Source organism: Melitaea cinxia, chromosome 1 (genome assembly GCF_905220565.1).
Source record: "Melitaea cinxia chromosome 1, ilMelCinx1.1, whole genome shotgun sequence".
Taxonomy (NCBI): Eukaryota; Metazoa; Arthropoda; class Insecta; order Lepidoptera; family Nymphalidae; genus Melitaea; species Melitaea cinxia.
The window spans coordinates 16,034,520-16,053,544 of NC_059394.1; the positions used below are offsets into that span (position 1 = coordinate 16,034,520).

Genomic DNA, 19,025 nt, shown 5'->3' on the forward strand with positions numbered 1-19,025 from the left:
AAAATTTAAACGTTCTGCTTTTTTAGTAGAGTAGCACATGAATACTACTTTAACAATAATATATACATAATACTATATATATGTACTAAATACTACTTTAACAATAATATATAAAACATAAAATAATAAATAAATTAAAAAAAAGCATATTTGTGTTATGATAAAAATTAAAAAAAAAATACTGTAAACTTACCCACTTAAAATAAATCGCAGTTAAAGAAAAAACCCTAATTTCAAATTCACTTCACTTCCAAAGATCAAAAATAAAACCATATAAATATATTACGTAATCTAATTATATAAATTACAAAAAAATATTAATATAATTTTACACACGGTCGTTCGAATTCTACTATCGATGTTCCGTTGTCCGATTAAAGTCGATAATCGTTCGAAAGTATCGATATCGACAACTTAGGAAGATGCGCGCACGCGTGTTCGCGCCGTCGAGTGTAACACTACTTTGCGCGCACCTGCGACGCCTACTACACCTCTAAAGTAGGTGACATGGAAATGAAAAACCTTAACATATTCTTATACAACATTTTCCAAATAATTTTTACTTAATACCACAATTAGTAGTTATATAAATCTTTGTATGTATTGTGTATATAACAAAATATGTATGTTTTTTATTTTTACAATAAGAAAATAATAACTGATAATAAATCCAAAATTTATATTTAAATATAAGTTATAATAAATGTTTCTAAGTTCTTGAAAATTTATTATTATTGTAATTTATGACATTTTATAAGTTAAATCTAAAATATAAATACAATTTTATTGACCTCATTTCAATATAAGGTGCTGCCCACACTTTTAAGCTTTTAAAGACGCGGATGAAACAACTTTATAATATATAACTGGATACCGTCTCTAAGACAAAATATTATGTTTATTCCGGTTTGAATTAGGCGGATAAATAAATTGCTAAATATTATAAGGAAATAAAAGCTTAAAATTTAATAAGGCCTTATAGACGGAGTTTGTACATGACAAAACGACCTGCCTATTTTTCTGTCGAATTTTTAAAATAGCGCCAATAGGACAAGTAATCAGAGCGGTCGGATTAAAGTAATTAAGTTGAATAATTTGTTAGTTTGAAAAATAAATATTAAAAGACATTATAATTATTTTTCATGTTTTAAAATAATAAAAAACGTTATTGTATTCTTAAAGATATTAAAATATATATTACACTTTATACTGAACTATTAAATATTTAGACATAAATACTGTCACAGCTAATTAAGAACTAGCTAAGGCGTATCCAGTAAGGTCCTAATAATAACATTTACCTCTCTTAATACAAAAAATAATAGATTTAGACTTTCTCTGACAATCTTATAAATAAATAATTGTAGATAATAATCCATGCAAATCGAGAAACGTTCGTTTTGGTATTGAAACGCGCGATGACGCCATCACACTTTCATAGTAACTGCATGATTCGCATAACAGCGCTCGTCCGGCGACTGGACGCATACTCCCATCTGTTCATTTCTAGTAAATAATTGCAAAGTGAAACTGGAATCATATAAATATACACTTATTATTTTGTGAAAATGTATTATTAACAGTCCTTCCATAGTTTATCACTAGCTGTGCCTCACGGCTTCACCGCGGGTAAAATTGAGGAAAAATTGCCTTTAGCTTTTCTCGGTAAATGATATATCCAATTAAAAAATAATATTCCAATACGAACCAGTTGTTCCTGAGATTAGCGCGTCCAAACATACAAACTTTTCAGCTTTATAATATCATTATCACTATATAGTATAAAACAACGTCGCTTCCCGCTGTCTGTATATTTAGATCTTTAAAACTACGCAATGGATTTTGATGCGGTTTTCTTTAGTAAATAGAGTGATTCCAGAGGAAAGTTAATATGTATGATATATGCATAATATAGTAGAGGAACTTTAATAGTTTTTGCACCCGTGCGAAGCCGGGTCGGGTCACTAGTGTAGATGTATAAGATTTTCCCACAAAAATTGTCGTATTTATTTGAAAAGTTTGGTTATTGGCAGTAGATACTCGGACGCGGTTAACGCGGGAATTCCAAAAAATTAGCCTATGTGTTGCTCCATAATCTTCTCTATCTTTTAGTGAAAGTCCCATAAAAATCGGTTTAGCCGTTCCAAAGATAAGCTCAAACAGAAAAACAGACAGACAGACCGACAAAAATCGTTTGCTTGTGTTTTAGTATCGTGTAAATAACTAAATGCACTTGATAAAAGACAAGTAGTTTAAAATCACAGACAAACACTCCAATTTTATTTATATGTATTAGCTAGGTAAACACTAACTGCATATCATTAAATCTAGTAGAAAGATATGCTTAAAGATATTTATTTATAATAAACAATGTTTATCTGTTTATTTCAAAGATAGATACGCCATCAACATATAGGTACTTAGTAAAAATTCTAGTTAGTTCACATTAAACATGTGGACATATACCACGAGTATATTTCGGTATTATATATCTTTACTGGTGTGTACAACGTTTTCGTTACAAATATTAGTATGCAACTAAAGTAGTATTTTTTAAATACATTTTACATATACCCTATGTCCAGCAATGGACTGTATTAGACTGAAGTGATGATGATGATGACACACTGCCGTCTGCTCCTACGATAAGACACTTAACGCTTGTGTTATAGGTAACAGTCGACAGATTTAGTTACAATTTTTTCGATGTACATATATACAAATAATACATATATATCACACCCAGATCCACGGCGGGAATCGAACCCACAACCGCCGGGGCAATAAGCAGGGTCACTACAAAATACGCAAGGTGCTCGCTCACCAGATTGTTTTAATTCTTTTCTAGAACAATCTAGACAGCAAACAACAGCAAATTTACAAATTTGGTTTGAAATAGCAAGTAACTTCTTTTTATACAGAACTAGCTGACCCCACAAACGTTGCTTTGCCATATATCTTATTAACCCGCTTAATCCCCCCCCCCCCTTATAACTTAGGGGTATGAAAAATAGATTTTGGCCGATTCTCAGACCTACCCGATATGCCCCAAAATTTTATTAAAATCGGTCAAGCCGTTTCGGAGGAGTTCAATGTTTAACACCATGACACGAGAATTTTATATATTAGAAGATTATACATTAAAAAAAAATTGTTCATCTATATAAGCATAATTAAAACACGATTAGAAACTACAATTACTTTATTGATACATTTAAAGTTGTACAATACAATACAATACAATACAAATACTCTTTATTACACACGTACACAGAGAATTTGTGACACACATCAGAGAATTTTTTTACACCGAAATTAAAGTTACACAATAACTTGTATACTACAAATTACTTTCTTTTCTTCATTTAATACGAGTATTATAAACAGAAGAAGTCAAAATATGAGTTTAGAATACAAAAGCGCAGTTATTATGAACTAACGGGACGCCCTTATTAGTATGTGACCGTAATGTCACTATCGGATATCGAATGTATCGAATGCTCATAGGCGATCGAATTAATATTGATGATATAAGTTTATACTGAGTTAGAAAAAAAAATGATTTAGTCTAGTTACTAGACTTTAGTAGATCAAAAACTTAAATTAATGAAACGAATATCAGAAAATATAAAAAAATTAAAATTCTTCAAGTTGGCTTCGAAAGCGCTTTTTATTAATTTTTGATTTTTGATTAATTCGGTTATTTAACAAATTGTATTATAGTTATATGAGTCTAATAAATTAATTACAATTAAAATAAAGCTGCGACCGATTATAAAGACCAGTTGCCTTTGATAATGGTATAAAGTGAATAAAATTATAGGAGGATGAAACCCATTGTAAAAGAAAGAGAATACAACGAAAATGAAAGGAAAAATAAATTACGGGCGATCTGAGCTCGAGAAGTGATAGGGAGGGGGGTGTAAGGGTAAAAAAAAGTCCTGTGGAAAAAAGCCCAATGGCAAAGTTGTAGATAGTAAAAATATCTACAACTTTTGTATTTACACTTTTTTTAAATAACCTCAAAATTCATTCACTATAAGTGCAGATTCTGCTAAAAAGGGTCGTCAATAAACTCAGAAGTTGGATGTTATCATTAAGATAGAATCAATACTACACGAATTTTAAACGCTTATTATATTACAGTGGTTTATTTATTTTAATTTATGAAAGAATCGACTATGTATTTGTTTTGTTCTCAGCAAAGCGTTTGCAAGGCAGTTTTGAGTTATACTAACATTAAATATATATAATAAAACTTTTATTGACATCTACACAAATAAATAAAATTGGGGCGTCTGGTTGTAATATTAAAATAACCGCTTTTTACTAAATGCATATGGATGTATACACGGTACATATACCTTTTGTCTGTCTGTCTGTCTGTCTGTCGGTCTATCTGTCTGTCTGTTTGTCCTGTGTGGCTGGATCGATTTTGACGGGTCTTTCTCTGGCAGATAGCTGGTGTATTAAGGAGTAAATTAGGCTACTTTTATTTAGATTTTTTTTAAAATTAAACAACTTTTTTTTAACCCCACGCAGACGAAGTCGCGGGCACAGCTAGTACTAAATATATCCTTTGTCAACTAGCAATAAGAAGCAATATGGGTAACCTGTAGAGCATCTAACAAATTTCAGAAGTTTTTAACACACTAATGTCAATATTACAAAACAAAAACATATTACATTTCACGCCAACATGCTAATAACATAGCTAGTAATGAGTACAGATTTCACTGTCTTATTTAAACATTATGATGCAGTGATTACTTCACATTAAGAGTATAATACACATAAGATGTGGTACGCTATGACACGCTGATCTCAGTTTAAAGCCTATCTATATGTTTGCAATTAAATATGACAGAAGCTTTACACAACAGTTTCGGTAAAATGGTGTTATAAATTTTACAAAGGCCACAAAAAACAAAGGTTAAAGGTATAATACTTTTAAGTGTGGTAGCGCGTTCACACCCCGCTCATAACAAACATTTGTAATTTTGAATTGGTCGTACCAATGTTTTTTTTTATATTATTATTTTTTTAACGCTTCTCACTCAACGCCCCCCAGTAGGATTTTTTCCTGTGACGGGGGTCTGAAAACACGTACAACACACAAACACAAACGCCCAAACCACGACTCAACATCTATATGGCCAATACAAAATAATGTCTGTCGTGAGCGGGATCGAACCCGCGACCGCCAGCGCAACGGACAGTGCGAAGACCGCTACGCCAACATGCCGTCATCGTCGTCGTTTGTCGTGGTCTGGGCGTTTGTGATTGTATATGGTGTGTGTTTTCAGACAGTTTATAATTTATTTCACCATTGTGCCTCTAGTCGTCGGTCATCGGACCGGGTTGTTATTACAAACACTGGAAACTCACGGCCCCTCAAAATATTTTGTTTCTAACTCGTACCTACTCGTATACTGAAATAAACTTTAATTGTTTTTAAAGTACTAAAACTATATGTATACATATTTAGCGAATAAGCTGACGGACGAAGTACTTAATTATAGAAACTGTTATCTCCACCGACTCTTTATTAAAGATTAATAGAATTAAAAACAACGTTCTCGTACCAAAATATATAAAAGAATGAATAAATTGTAGAAAAATAAATTATAAAGAAGAATTCAAAATGCAAATTCTTGACATCTGTCAAAAATATTATTATAAAATATATAAAAACATAATATGAGGTTTGATTATTGTTTTAATATAAAAAGTTTATATATGTGTGGATACGCCACAGATAATACAGAATATTATGGACAAGATATCAAGAAACCCTATTTAGAATGATTAATCATCATGATAATACTCGTATAATGTCATAGGGATATCCCTAATATTGTATACATTACGCTCAAGCCGTCTAATCTCCGTGCTCTTAATTTTTTAGCGGACCACACCGCGTCTGGTGTATAGTAATAAAATCTTAAGATCGTAAATTTTTCAAACTCAATATTTTCAAGTAATGCATGATTGATTGTTTTCATAGAAAAAATTAATAAGTTTGTGATACTTAGAAAGTTTATCAAAAATTGTGTTTGCTCGCAAACGAAAAAAAAACTAACTTCCATTACATAGACAATTATACATAGTTTTCATTAAATTTAATTATTTAAGTCATAAATATTTTTATAGAAGTGGATGTTGTAGGTGTAAGAGACAATGTTAACTGCTTACCATCAGGAGGGCTGTGCGTTTATTTGCCGAATTAGTCGTATACAAAATAGGTATATAATAACAAAATGAAATACGATATTTCATATGGTCGTCATTGACATATTTTTTTACGTTTTTGATTAATTCTTAAACATACATATATCTATCAAATTATTTCGCAAATATATAATATATTATATAGCAAAAACATTCGAAGAAAAAACAAATTTCCAGATAATAACTGCAAGTAAAACATGTACTATGAAACAATTTTAATCAATTAGATTTATGTGTTAACAACTATTCTATCTTCAAATCGTTCTCTTGTTTCTATTAAATAATTAAAAAAAAATAATTACGCAAATTGAACTTAACACAGAGAATGAACGGAAAACCCAAATGTCACCCACAAAACAAAAAACTAATAAAACAACTTCTTTCTCTTTTATGACTAGTAAAAATAACATATATTGATAGATAAATAATAGTAAATTAACTCTATATAAATATAATAATCATATTTTAACCTCATCTCGAAGACATTGAAAATTTTACGGATCTTTAGGCCATTGGACTATTAAACTACAAGAACCCAATTCTGAACACTTTCACTACAGCCGTGTGTTCCGATGACACGCGTGCTTGAACACGCTATCTTCTCGTTATGAGGAGAGATAGCAATTATTTATTTATTAAAAAGGCAAGTTATTCTTCTCCTATTGTCTTAAAGATAAAATATATTAATATGCGTGGATACTAATGATACACTTATTTAACTTTACAAATCGCTTTCTTTATATATTAATATCTGTTTCACCCATTTCAATTGTGGTAATTATAATGATTTATATCAACTTCCTTCTATTATTTATTCCTTTTATTATTTAACTGAGGTAAGGCACAGCAGGAATTTCCTGCTCAAAATATGGAGCAGCCCGACTGGGGTAGTACCTCGACCTTACAGAAGATCACAGCAAAATAATACTGTTTTCAAGCAGTATTGTGTTCCTGTTGGTGAGTAAGGTGACCAGAGCTCCTGGGGGGATTGGGGATTGGGTCGGCAACGCGCTTGCGATGCTTCTGGTGTTGCAGGCGTCTATAAGCTACGGTAATCGCTTACCATCAAGTGAGCTGTACGCTTTTTGCCAACCTAGTGACATAAAAAAAAATATTTAGTATTAATACCATGAATTAACGAGCAAACGAACATAAACAAACTCTGCGGCCTTCTAATATTAGAATATTCGAAGATTTTCAACTATAGCACGTGACTTAGTACCTAACAGCTAATTACGGCTAATCAGAATCACTTAGGGCGTATTTAATTAATGTCTGCAGTCAGCCGTGTTACGTTTTGCGAATGTTCGGTCGATTTTATTTTTTACTAACATGTTAGTTTGTTTATGGTTAGACCGTGTTCTCCGAACGTGTTGACTGTTGACTTTACTAGCACGAACTTAGCTTCGAATATATGTTTTTACTTTATAATTTTAAACGCTAGATTTAGTCGAACAAATATTTAATGTCTAATAATAATAAAAAATAATAATACTATACTATTTATAGTCATAAATGATCATTACGTTGTGATAGAGTCCATATGCATATGTCGGCATTAGCGCTGTCTTACGCAATTAGAAAGGAATTATTAAACAACAGATGCAACGATCGCGCCACCTAGCACATCGTTCGATAGTCACCTACCCTCATTTATTATATTACTCGAATTGTTCTGACATGTATAAAACGAACGGTGTCACCTCGGTTAAGGCAGTCTTGGCTCTGGCTTGGCACGATACATTTGTTGTATCCTGCTAGTAGCTTAACCTAGACTCATTCGATAATTAATTTGTGCATACGAATTAATTGTTACATATTATGGCGGATAACTCGAGCAGTGAAGGTGAGCGTTGATACGTATCTCAAAGGAGATCTCCTTAAACCTACACCTGGGTCGCAAGTCCTAGGCACTGTTCTGAGTTACTCCCTCCGCCACATGATAGACTCGATCGGAGCGCTGAAGAGCGCGCACGCATCCACGTGTTCGGTGAACGTTACAATTTGTTATAATCTTTTTAAGTACTACCTACATAATATTGTAAAGAGTGCGAGTATAACCTACGCCCGCGCCCTGCGAATATAGAAAAGGACCTTCCAATTCAGTCGAAAGACTACATCAGAAGTGGGATAAGATCCACCCCCACTTTCAAGATTTAACTAATTCAGTTAGTCACATTGAACGAAGAAATGTCTCTCTTCGCTTCCAATATGGAAGCTATTTCAGAAAATAGCTGAAGTTATAGGCCCACCTCCTGACGATACATCTGTTTTTAGCGATTGTGCAAGTTAGTTGCAATATTTGGTGGTGATTAGTGGGTACATCGATCATCGTTTTATTTTCTTTTATTAGTGGGTACATCGGTATTTTAATTTCTTTTCAGTCGTTCTGTTGTATTCTTATCGGTTAGTAAGCTGGTTGAAGGGGCCTCGTACGCCCGGGCCACGCTACAGAGTGAGGGTGAAGGGGCCTAGCACGCCCGACCCACGGTTGTTAGCTGGTTGAAGGGGCCTTGTACGCCCGGGCCACGCTACAGAGTGAGGGTGAAGGGGCCCAGCACGCCCGACCCACGGTTGTTAGCTGGTTGAAGGGGCCTTGTACGCCCGGGCCACGCTACAGAGTGAGGGTGAAGGGGCCTAGCACGCCCGACCCACGGTTGGTAGCTGGTTGAAGGGGCCTTGTACGCCCGGGCCACGCTGCAGAGTGAGGGTGAAGGGGCCTAGCACGCCCGACCCACGGTTGTTAGCTGGTTGAAGGGGCCTTGTACGCCCGGGCCACGCTACAGAGTGAGGGTGAAGGGGCCTAGTACGCCCGAACCACAGTTAGAAAGCTGGTTGAAGGGGCCACGTACGCCCGGGCCATGCTATGTTAGGAAGGGATGAAGGGGCTCAGTACGCCCGACCCGCTAGTGCATTACAGTCTCAGCGTTTTGGTCAGGAATAGCCGAACAGTTATTAATGTCACTCGTTACTGTTGTTGTTATCGGAGGAGTAACGCCGAGTTAGCGGATGCACGACATGGACGCACGAGGTCATGCGATTGTCAGGGTTTAGCCAGCTATTTTAGACGTTACATAGCTGATGTTGTCCGATAGCCGCTTGTATTGTCGACCGCTTCTATCAACAGTGAAGCCGGCGCAGCACGCAGCGAGCGGCGCGTAGACGTGTGCAGCGTTCAACCTCCGAAGGGCACATTACAACACAAAGATAAACACGTTGAGCGATGTGAGTTTAACTCTGGCGGAGGTCGTGGTCAATGGAGACCGTTGTTGTGAGATAGTAATTTGATTGTTCTTCGGCTAGAGAGCCATGGTGTTAGAGGTATTTACTCGGGCATTTCTGTAAGTTTGGTTGTAACTTGTTGTCGAAGTCTATAGTATTGGTTGTGATGACGCCGATGGTACATGGCTGTGCTATTTATCTGTAGTGATTAGTTATGATTGAGATTCTTGTAAAGTTCTTCGAATAACTTAAGTTTAGAGCGTAGTTTGTCTACTTTCCCCTTTTACGTTGAGTTTGACTGAGTGGTACAAGGCACTGTTGTGGCTTTTTCTTCTACTCCAGGCTGACTATCACACGAGGGCGTGTGCTAGCAGGATGGCCGTGTCGGCATTAGCGCTGTCTTACGCAATTAGAAAGGAATTATTAAACAACAGATGCAACGATCGCGCCACCTAGCACATCGTTCGATAGTCACCTACCCTCATTTATTATATTACTCGAATTGTTCTGACATGTATAAAACGAACGGTGTCACCTCGGCTAAGGCAGTCTTGGCTCTGGCTTGGCACGATACATTTGTTGTATCCTGCTAGTAGCTTAACCTAGACTCATTCGATAATTAATTTGTGCATACGAATTAATTGTTACATATTATGGCGGATAACTCGAGCAGTGAAGGTGAGCGTTGATACGTATCTCAAAGGAGATCTCCTTAAACCTACACCTGGGTCGCAAGTCCTAGGCACTGTTCTGAGTTACTCCCTCCGCCACATGATAGACTCGATCGGAGCGCTGAAGAGCGCGCATGCATCCACGTGTTCGGTGAACGTTACAATTTGTTATAATCTTTTTAAGTACTACCTACATAATATTGTAAAGAGTGCGAGTATAACCTACGCCCGCGCCCTGCGAATATAGAAAAGGACCTTCCAATTCAGTCGAAAGACTACACATATATTTGTACGTCTATATAATTATGTATATCATTTATGTTAAATTGTGTTTTACTATGAAAATAACTTATATCAGTATGAAAAAACCGACAAACGAATAAACGTCCTCATAGTTCATCATTATCACCATCATAGTTCCTGTACAAAACTACTAAAACTTGTTTTTTTCCATTACACAAATAATCGTACGGCTTTATTAAAGCCTTGTCGGTAAGTAAGAGTACGAAGAAGAAGGAAAATCAGAACCAGGAAAATCATACGCCCTTTCCATTAAACTCAGTGCATTTTTTATATATACAACTAGTTCGGCAAACAAGCATACGGCTCACATGATGGTGAGCGTAAATTACCGTAGCTTAGGTATAGACGTCTGCGACACCAAAAACATCGCAAGCGCGTTGTCGACCCCATCCCCAATTCCCCCCAGGAGCTCTGGTCATCTTCCTCACCAACAGAAATACAACAATGATTGAAAAAAGCATTATTTAGCTGTGATCTTCTGTAAGGTCGAGGTAGTACCCCAGTCCAGCTGCTCCATATTTTGAGCAGGAAATTTTCTGCTGTGCCCTACCTCAGTTAAAATCTTGTTAAAAATATGCATGTTTTTCATACGTATATAAATGCAATACAATAAGTTGTAACGAATTTGTATTATTAAATCAATGAATATTCTACCGAATCAAATTTATTTGAAAATGCAGCTAATGCGCAAAAATTGATTAACGAGTAAAAAGAAGACTTGGAATAAAAAAGGCAACGGAAATCGAATCTGATGAATATTGTTCGACATTGCTTTGACCTTCGTAATCGCACGTCCCACGTTATACGATTGAAACAAGCTTGATTGGTGTAACAAAGGCTTACGAAAATTACCAATTCACCTGTGACGTATATGATTGATACGGAGACCAATTTTTTATGACCTAATGTATTTTATTATTTGATTTGATTTATTGTATTGTTCTAAAAGGTAATAATTACCAAATGTTTAGGTATAATTTTTTACTTACAGACACAGACTTCGATGGCCAAAGTGAAAATAAAATTTTTATGTTGAAAAATAGTCTTTCCGAGAGATTTTGTTATGAAGCTTCTTTTTCAAAGAGTTTTAATAAACCACGATAAAATCTGAAAAAGTTTTTTCGTTATAATGAGTGAAATTTGCGTAAACATTAAAAAACAATAGACAATCGACTCCTAGATTCTGACTAACTTCCACCATCTACTGCCAAGCTTGAAGCTTCTGGAGCTACATCGCGCATAGCTATTATACGAGGGTACGACTAATTACAGCGCGTTTTCTACTGGTTTATAACTAACGAAGGGTAACGGTTAATAAGATCACTATACCGAGGTCGATCACTATATTAATCGCTTCAACATTGATTAGTTTATTTTGCCTTCAAAACGCGAGTATCTACGAAGGTGCCCGAAGAAAATATTTAAGAAACTAATAAAAATGCAAATTGAATCATACTTGACCCTAGCAAGTCGCCGGCAGGTAGAAAGTGTGCCCACAATTCTCGATAAAGGTTTTTGACACCTTTGTTTTTATTAAATACCTACTAGCCAACCCGTGCCCACTTTGTTGGGCGTTAATTATTATATTTGTGATGAAAACATATAGTAAAGTTTTCATCTCGCTCAGATTTCTTCGATTTGATTTACATATATTATTATTTTTCACTGAATTTTTTGTTCAATGACAATAAAATATAGTCTATATCACTCCGGAATAGTATAGCCTTCTGTTAGTGAAAGAATTTTCATGATCGGCTCAGTATTTGGTAAGATAATCCCCTACAAACAAACAAAGTTAGAAACTTTACCTCTTTAGATAGAAATCTTTAAATAGAAATCAAATACTTACAAATTACTTAAACAATTAAATAATTACTAAATTATTTATTCAAATTAATAGTAAATAATTAATTTTTACTTTAAGTATATAATAATAAAAGTATGTCTATCTTTATTTTGTGATATAATATTTTGTCTATTTTTAGTAGCTTTAATATACCTTTTATACTCGTATGACATTAGTAAAAACAAACTCAATATACCTTTGTATTATATATGCGAGTATTGTCTATAAAACTAGGTTTATTATAATAAAGGTCAATAATCTTCCCTTAGCCCTTGAAACTCGTTATTTTTTTACCTGTATCCATTAAAATATCTCTAAAAATTTTGAGTATCGTTACAATTTTACTTTTACCTTTAAGCTATTGTAATATAATCTGTATTCTTAACTAACGTACTTACTAACTTCTAAAAATATCTCAAATTTGTCGTTTTTTTTTTCACTTCAACTTCCAACATGACCCGCATACTAATTCCATTAGTTTTAAAGTCACAAATTCTTATATCCATGTGTGTTCAATTTTAAATCAATTTGTACATGAAGTTCTTAGTGAATGGAAATGTGGTAAAATCTCGCACTAATGATTGTTTGTTCTTTCTTTCGTAGAAATAATCTAAATAAATATTATAAATAAATAATTTCTAATTCTAATTCAAGTACTGGCATAGATAGAATTAGCACCAAAGCTGTAAAATGCTTACAAAATTTGATTTCAGAAAAATTGATGCAATGTTTTAATAAACTCTTGTCTGAAGGAAGTTTCCCTGAATCACTAAAAATTGCAAAAATAACACCTATATATAAATCTGGCCTTCAAACTGATCTAGGAAACTATCGTCCAATCTCTGTACTACCGGTCCTCTCTAAAATATTGGAAAAATTAATTTACAACCGCTTAACTACACACTTAGACTCTTTCAATTTCTTATCCGAACGGCAATACGGTTTCAGGGCTAAAAGCAATACTACTGCTGCAATCGTAGATCTGATAACAACCATAAGACAAAATATAGATAAAAAACACATTGTAGTCGGTGTGTTTATTGATTTAAAAAAAGCCTTTGATACTATTAGTCACAAACTTTTATTACGAAAACTAGAAAACATTGGTATCAAAGGTAGTGTTCTCAAAATTTTAAAATCTTATCTGACAGATCGACTGCAGATAGTGAAAATTAGTAACGAAGAAAGTGGTGCTTTACCTATTACTTGTGGAGTCCCACAGGGCTCAATTTTAGGACCACTTCTCTTCCTAATATATATGAATGGTATCGCAAATTTGAAACTACATGGTCATCTAACGTTATATGCAGATGATACATGTTTATTTTATTTTGGAAATAGAATAAATGACATTATCAGTCACGCACAGGAAGATCTAGATCTTTTAAATGATTGGTTTCATCATAATTTATTAACTATAAATGCTTCCAAAACGTGTTATATTATCTTTAAACCAAAAAATAAAATTATTTCACAACACAATCCACTAACAGTTCATAATACTCCAATTGAAGAAAAAACCTGTGAAAAGTACCTTGGCCTAAGATTGGATAACCAGTTAAGTTTCAATAACCATATAGATCATATTAAAAAAAAAATGTCCTCTTTGATCATATGCCTAAAAAATATCTCTCAGTGCATTCCTCAAACATTACGCCATTCTATATACAACTCATTGGTTAAGTCGCATTTGTTATATTTGATTGAAGTATGGGGTAATTCCTCCAAAACAAAATTACAAGAGCTTCAAAGAAAGCAAAACAAAATAATAAAAATACTATTTCGATATCCATATTACACATCTACAACTAAAATTTATAAAGAAACTAAAATCATGAACCTACGACAACTTTATATATATAATTCCTGTATTTTAATAAAAAAAATTATCAGTAAATCTATTCGTTCAAATTTGTCCTTTATAAAACGTATCACGAAGCGCAGCAATCGACGACCCAGCTTATTGGTTCTGCCTAAGACTAGGACGAAATTTGCCAAAAGGGATATCACATTCGAAGGAGCACAGCTTTACAACAAATTACCTTGTCTAATAAAAGATGTAAGCTCAGTTAACGAATTTAAATCTCGGCTTTCGCAATATATTCTCAATAACACTTTGTCGTTAGAAGAAACCATTTAAACTATTCGTTAACTGAGCACTAGGATTTATAAGACGACGATATGTATGTTTTACTTTTATTGTAGTGTATTGTTCTCATGTAAGTGACATTGTCTTTTTGAGAATAAAGTTCTTTAACCTTAATTATTTATTTATTTATTTTTTCTTTTGTATGGCACCCTAAATATATTTTCAAAGCATTTTTACTCTTCTAATATTTTCTTATCAACCATAGATTCAAGAATATACGTATTCCTATTGACGACTAAAATTTGTATCAAACTAGTAGAAGGCATTATCTAGCATCTAATATTAATAAGAGACGTCCTCCAAGCTTTTATAAACAAACCTACACGCGACTAACAATAGAATACATTTAGCGAATGTGTCAAGGTTACAGATGACGAGAGCAGAGCCTCTCTGCCTACCGTATATTAGGTCATGCACTTTAATTGAATAGGTTTTGTATGAATTTGTTTTGAACTACGGTAACATTTTCTATCCCGAATTAAAACAGTGGCTGAAACACTTATATGAGTCTTAATAGAAAGATTTTAGGAATAATTCTACTCTGACATCTTCAATATTAATATTCTTATTTTAGTTATTTTTTACTGTCAAAAAAATGTGCGCATTTATGAAGAAACTGTAGGAAATGGTTATATTAGACTCGCATCTATTATACACAACCTTTTCTCTTTTTATGAAGTTTTCACCCAGGTATGGTGCAATACCCATTAAAGTAAAGAAGTTGAACTAATCATAAGATAAAGTATGACCTTACATAATGTTTGAGGAATTATCAAATGAACATAATTTATGTGATCTGAATTACATTGAAATGATATAATCGCGGTCTTCTACCCAAATCCGTCATCATCGCATCCTTATTAACAAGTCGTTTAAAAAAGTTGACCATTTAGATATAAGGTTATAAGGTCTCCATTTTCATCTGCTTAAAGTAAATAACTACATATTTTGCAATTAATTATTTTTACTTGCTTGTCACAAAATCCAATGTAGACTGGATGATAAAATAATCTAGTATCAAATATATCAAAAAAATATCTTTCTGTATGTAGGACAAATCCTTAACCTAATAGAGTGCAACATATTAATTACCATTTACCTAATTTTGTTTGCTGCGTCTTAAACTTACAGATAAAACATTTTAAGCCAAGAAAAAAATTATAGTTATATATAGCAACTTTTAAATGTAAGTTAACTATATTGCCGATTCGTAGAAGGATTATTATGCATGGTCAAGTAAAGTGTATAAGTGATTTAATTAACGTATAGTAAATAAGTTTCTCATATGTTCAATAAGGATATAAAATACATAGAACAAATCTCGATGAAGTTGAATCTCATTATCTAATTAGCCTTATACTTTTATTTTCACTAACGACTCAATGCCACCCACTCACGGCTCTAACATGGCGATAACTAACCGCGTACTAATGCAAATGTGACGCCCACATAGAAAGTAAAAGGAATTAATTGAGAATTAACAAGTACTAATAATGTACTGTGAATAAACTTACTCTTTTGTACTTTCCCTTACAAACATCCGATATATTATTTCTAATTTATTATTACTAAACACTGACATTTGATAAAAAAAAATAATTAAGTTTGTAAATGAACATATATGAACATGATTAAAATTAGAGTAAAAATGACACATTGTAATGAACACCTTTGTTGAAACCTCATAAAAAGTGAAAAGGTTGAGAATAAGAGATGCGATTCAATATCAATCATCATTTCCTACATTAGCACATTTATTTGACAGTAAAAAAGGGCTAAAACAAGAACATTAATATTGACGATGTCTGGTTAAAGCTTTTAAACAACAAATATTAAAAATGTATTCATTTTTTATAAATAAACTAGCCGACCCGGCGATCTTCGTACCGCCTTGTATTTTTTAAATATAATAATTATATATATCGAAATAAAATCGAAATATATTTTAAGTTGGACAAAGTTACATATCTGTACAAATTTTCGTTAAAATCGGTCCATTACTTTAACAGTCCAGCACGGACAAACAACGTGACGCATAATTTGATTTTAGTTTGAGTGTGGGACGTCCTCCGACCCGCTGGACCGACGATCTCAGTAAGATTGCCGTTGTAGGCTGGATGAGGATTGCGGATAACCGAGATGTCTGGCGCGAACCTGGGGAGGCCTATGTCCAGCAGTGGACTGCCATAGGCTGAAGCGAAGTGATAAATAAACATTTTAAAAATTACATAGAATCGGTGCAGTAAATGTTAGTCCGTTAATAATTTTAAAAAGCCTAGTAGGCAATTTATCACTTGATTCTTCTGGAATGATCGAAAATATTTAACACGTCACATGTAACGATGACGTTTGCACTCCAGTGACTCACGAGTGCGTATATACTTTTTTATAATAGCTAATTTAGTATTTTGATTAATTATGATAACATCGCCCAAAAAACTAATGACATAAGAAACTCTAAGGCCATATTTGATGATATCATCCTTATAAAGTATCGAATTTTGTAACGAATATGAGCTTTTGATCAAGTTAATTACCGTAAGGTGACAAGGTCGGAAAACCATTAGTTATTACTCATAGACTACATAAATTTAGAAATGGTACAGTCATATTTATAAATTCTCATTTTATGATTTTGACTTTATTTTTTTTTTTAATTTGAGTTTTATACTATGTATATTAAATTTTTAATAATTTTGGTAAACACTAAAAGGGGATCAAATTAAAACTAAAGCGAAATTTTTGTAAAATTCGCTTCTCCCCACTAACCGCGTCACTAGCCTTCCTGCTCTGATCGAAGTTACGTGCACCATTCTATTTATATTTTATAAATTTCATAATAGAGCTTTTGGTTAGTTGATTTTATTTCATTTACTAGAATAAATGTGATTATCCAGAATAAATATGTTTTACAAGATATTTATTCAGGATTCTACTGTATTCAATTTAAAATATTTCACAAATTTTTCCAATATCTTTTAAAATTATAAATATATATATATATAACGTATCCAGTATCCTAGTATAGTTGTACAGCTTTAAAATATTGATTAGAAGTTACGAGTATATAGAGCTGACTCTTATCAGCTGGAATGCGTTTATTACTCGTCTGCTGCTTCTAATCTTCAAAGTTGGTAATTCACTGAATATTGAGTGACCTGCCTTTTGGTTTTAATTTTTTTTCAAAAAAAGAATCCTCTGATTCTACTACGAATTGGTTAAAATATCAATTTTTTTGGTGAAATAGGCACTTTTCTCAACTTTGACTGTTAGAAATATATCAAATTCTCGATGCCATTTTTATTATTTGTATTCTAGCTTTATGAATAATTATCATATAGACTCGATTTCGCACTTATCAATTAATATCTTATGATATATGTTTTTTAAATTATATACTATAAAATTTAATAGTAACACAAAAATATTATATTATATTGTTCTTCGAAATAGAATTAACTTTTTAACTTTGCTGTCTTTATTAAAATATATAAATAGAGACACTTGGATTGATATATGAATGAAATTATTAATAATGTTATTTAGGTCTTAATGATATGTTAGTTATAATTTAGTTTTTAGTTTTTTTTTTATGTGAGATGTTTAGGCATTACGGCTACGATTCGTGACGTCATTACTATAATACCTATTAGCTTTCTGCTAGAATATAGCCTATGTCACTCAGTTACAACGTAGCATTCTATTTGTGAAAGATATTTTAAAATTCTTCTAGCAGTTTTTGAGTTTATCCATTAAGAAAAAAAAAACAATAAAATGAAGCGATCACCTTTAATATATTAGACAAGGCAATGTTTTCCATTGTGCACACAATTTCGGGATATAGCGGGCGACAAGTCATCGAAGGCGTTTCGTTACTGTTACGTATATTCCCAAAAAAAATGTATTATAAAACTTACGAATACGGATGTGTGACGTAATTGCAGGCTGGAAATCGAAGTTCGTGTATGACAACACACACATTCAACCTCATTTATTATTTATTATTATTTATTTCATGCCTCATGCCCTGTTTGTTTCTTATTCTTAAAATGTCATGTGAACTTTTTTTTTATATATAACTAGATCGACAAACAAGCGTACGGCTCACCTGATGGTAAGCGATTACCGTAGCTTATCTGCAACACTAGAAGCATCGCAAGCGCGTTGCCGACCCTACCCCCATTTCTCCCCAGGAGCTCTTTTGAGCAGGGGAAATGGGGGAATGGAGTTAAAAAACTTTATTCACCAATAGGAAAACAAGAAAGCTTGAAAGCAGTATTATTTCGCTGTGATCTAAAGGTCGAGATACTACTACCCCAGCCAGGCTGCTCCATATTTTGAGCAGTAAATTTCCTGCTGTAAAAATTATCTAAATCTTTTAATTAAAACACAAAAATTTCAATGCAACTCAACAGCTTATTAGCTGTTACATGCAAAATTTGAACCTATCATAAAAGTCGTCTCTCTATTTTAATAATTCAAAGAAACGTTTTAGAAGTAATAAAAATGTATTATTCGATTATTTTAAGCATTTATTTTATTGATTAACATGCAAATATAATTGAAAAACATTTAAATATTTTTAACTAAACAACAAAAGGAA

At 33.0% G+C, this 19,025-nt stretch overlaps 1 long non-coding RNA gene across 1 annotated transcript; it reads left to right on the forward strand.

Annotated features, from left to right (window-relative positions):
* The first annotated feature begins 1,159 nt into the window (after positions 1-1,159).
* Positions 1,160-14,530, forward strand: LOC123670216. Its single transcript, XR_006745883.1, has 3 exons — positions 1,160-1,170; positions 9,394-9,397; positions 14,257-14,530. It is a non-coding gene; the product is annotated as an uncharacterized LOC123670216 (long non-coding RNA).
* The last annotated feature ends 4,495 nt before the right edge of the window (positions 14,531-19,025 follow it).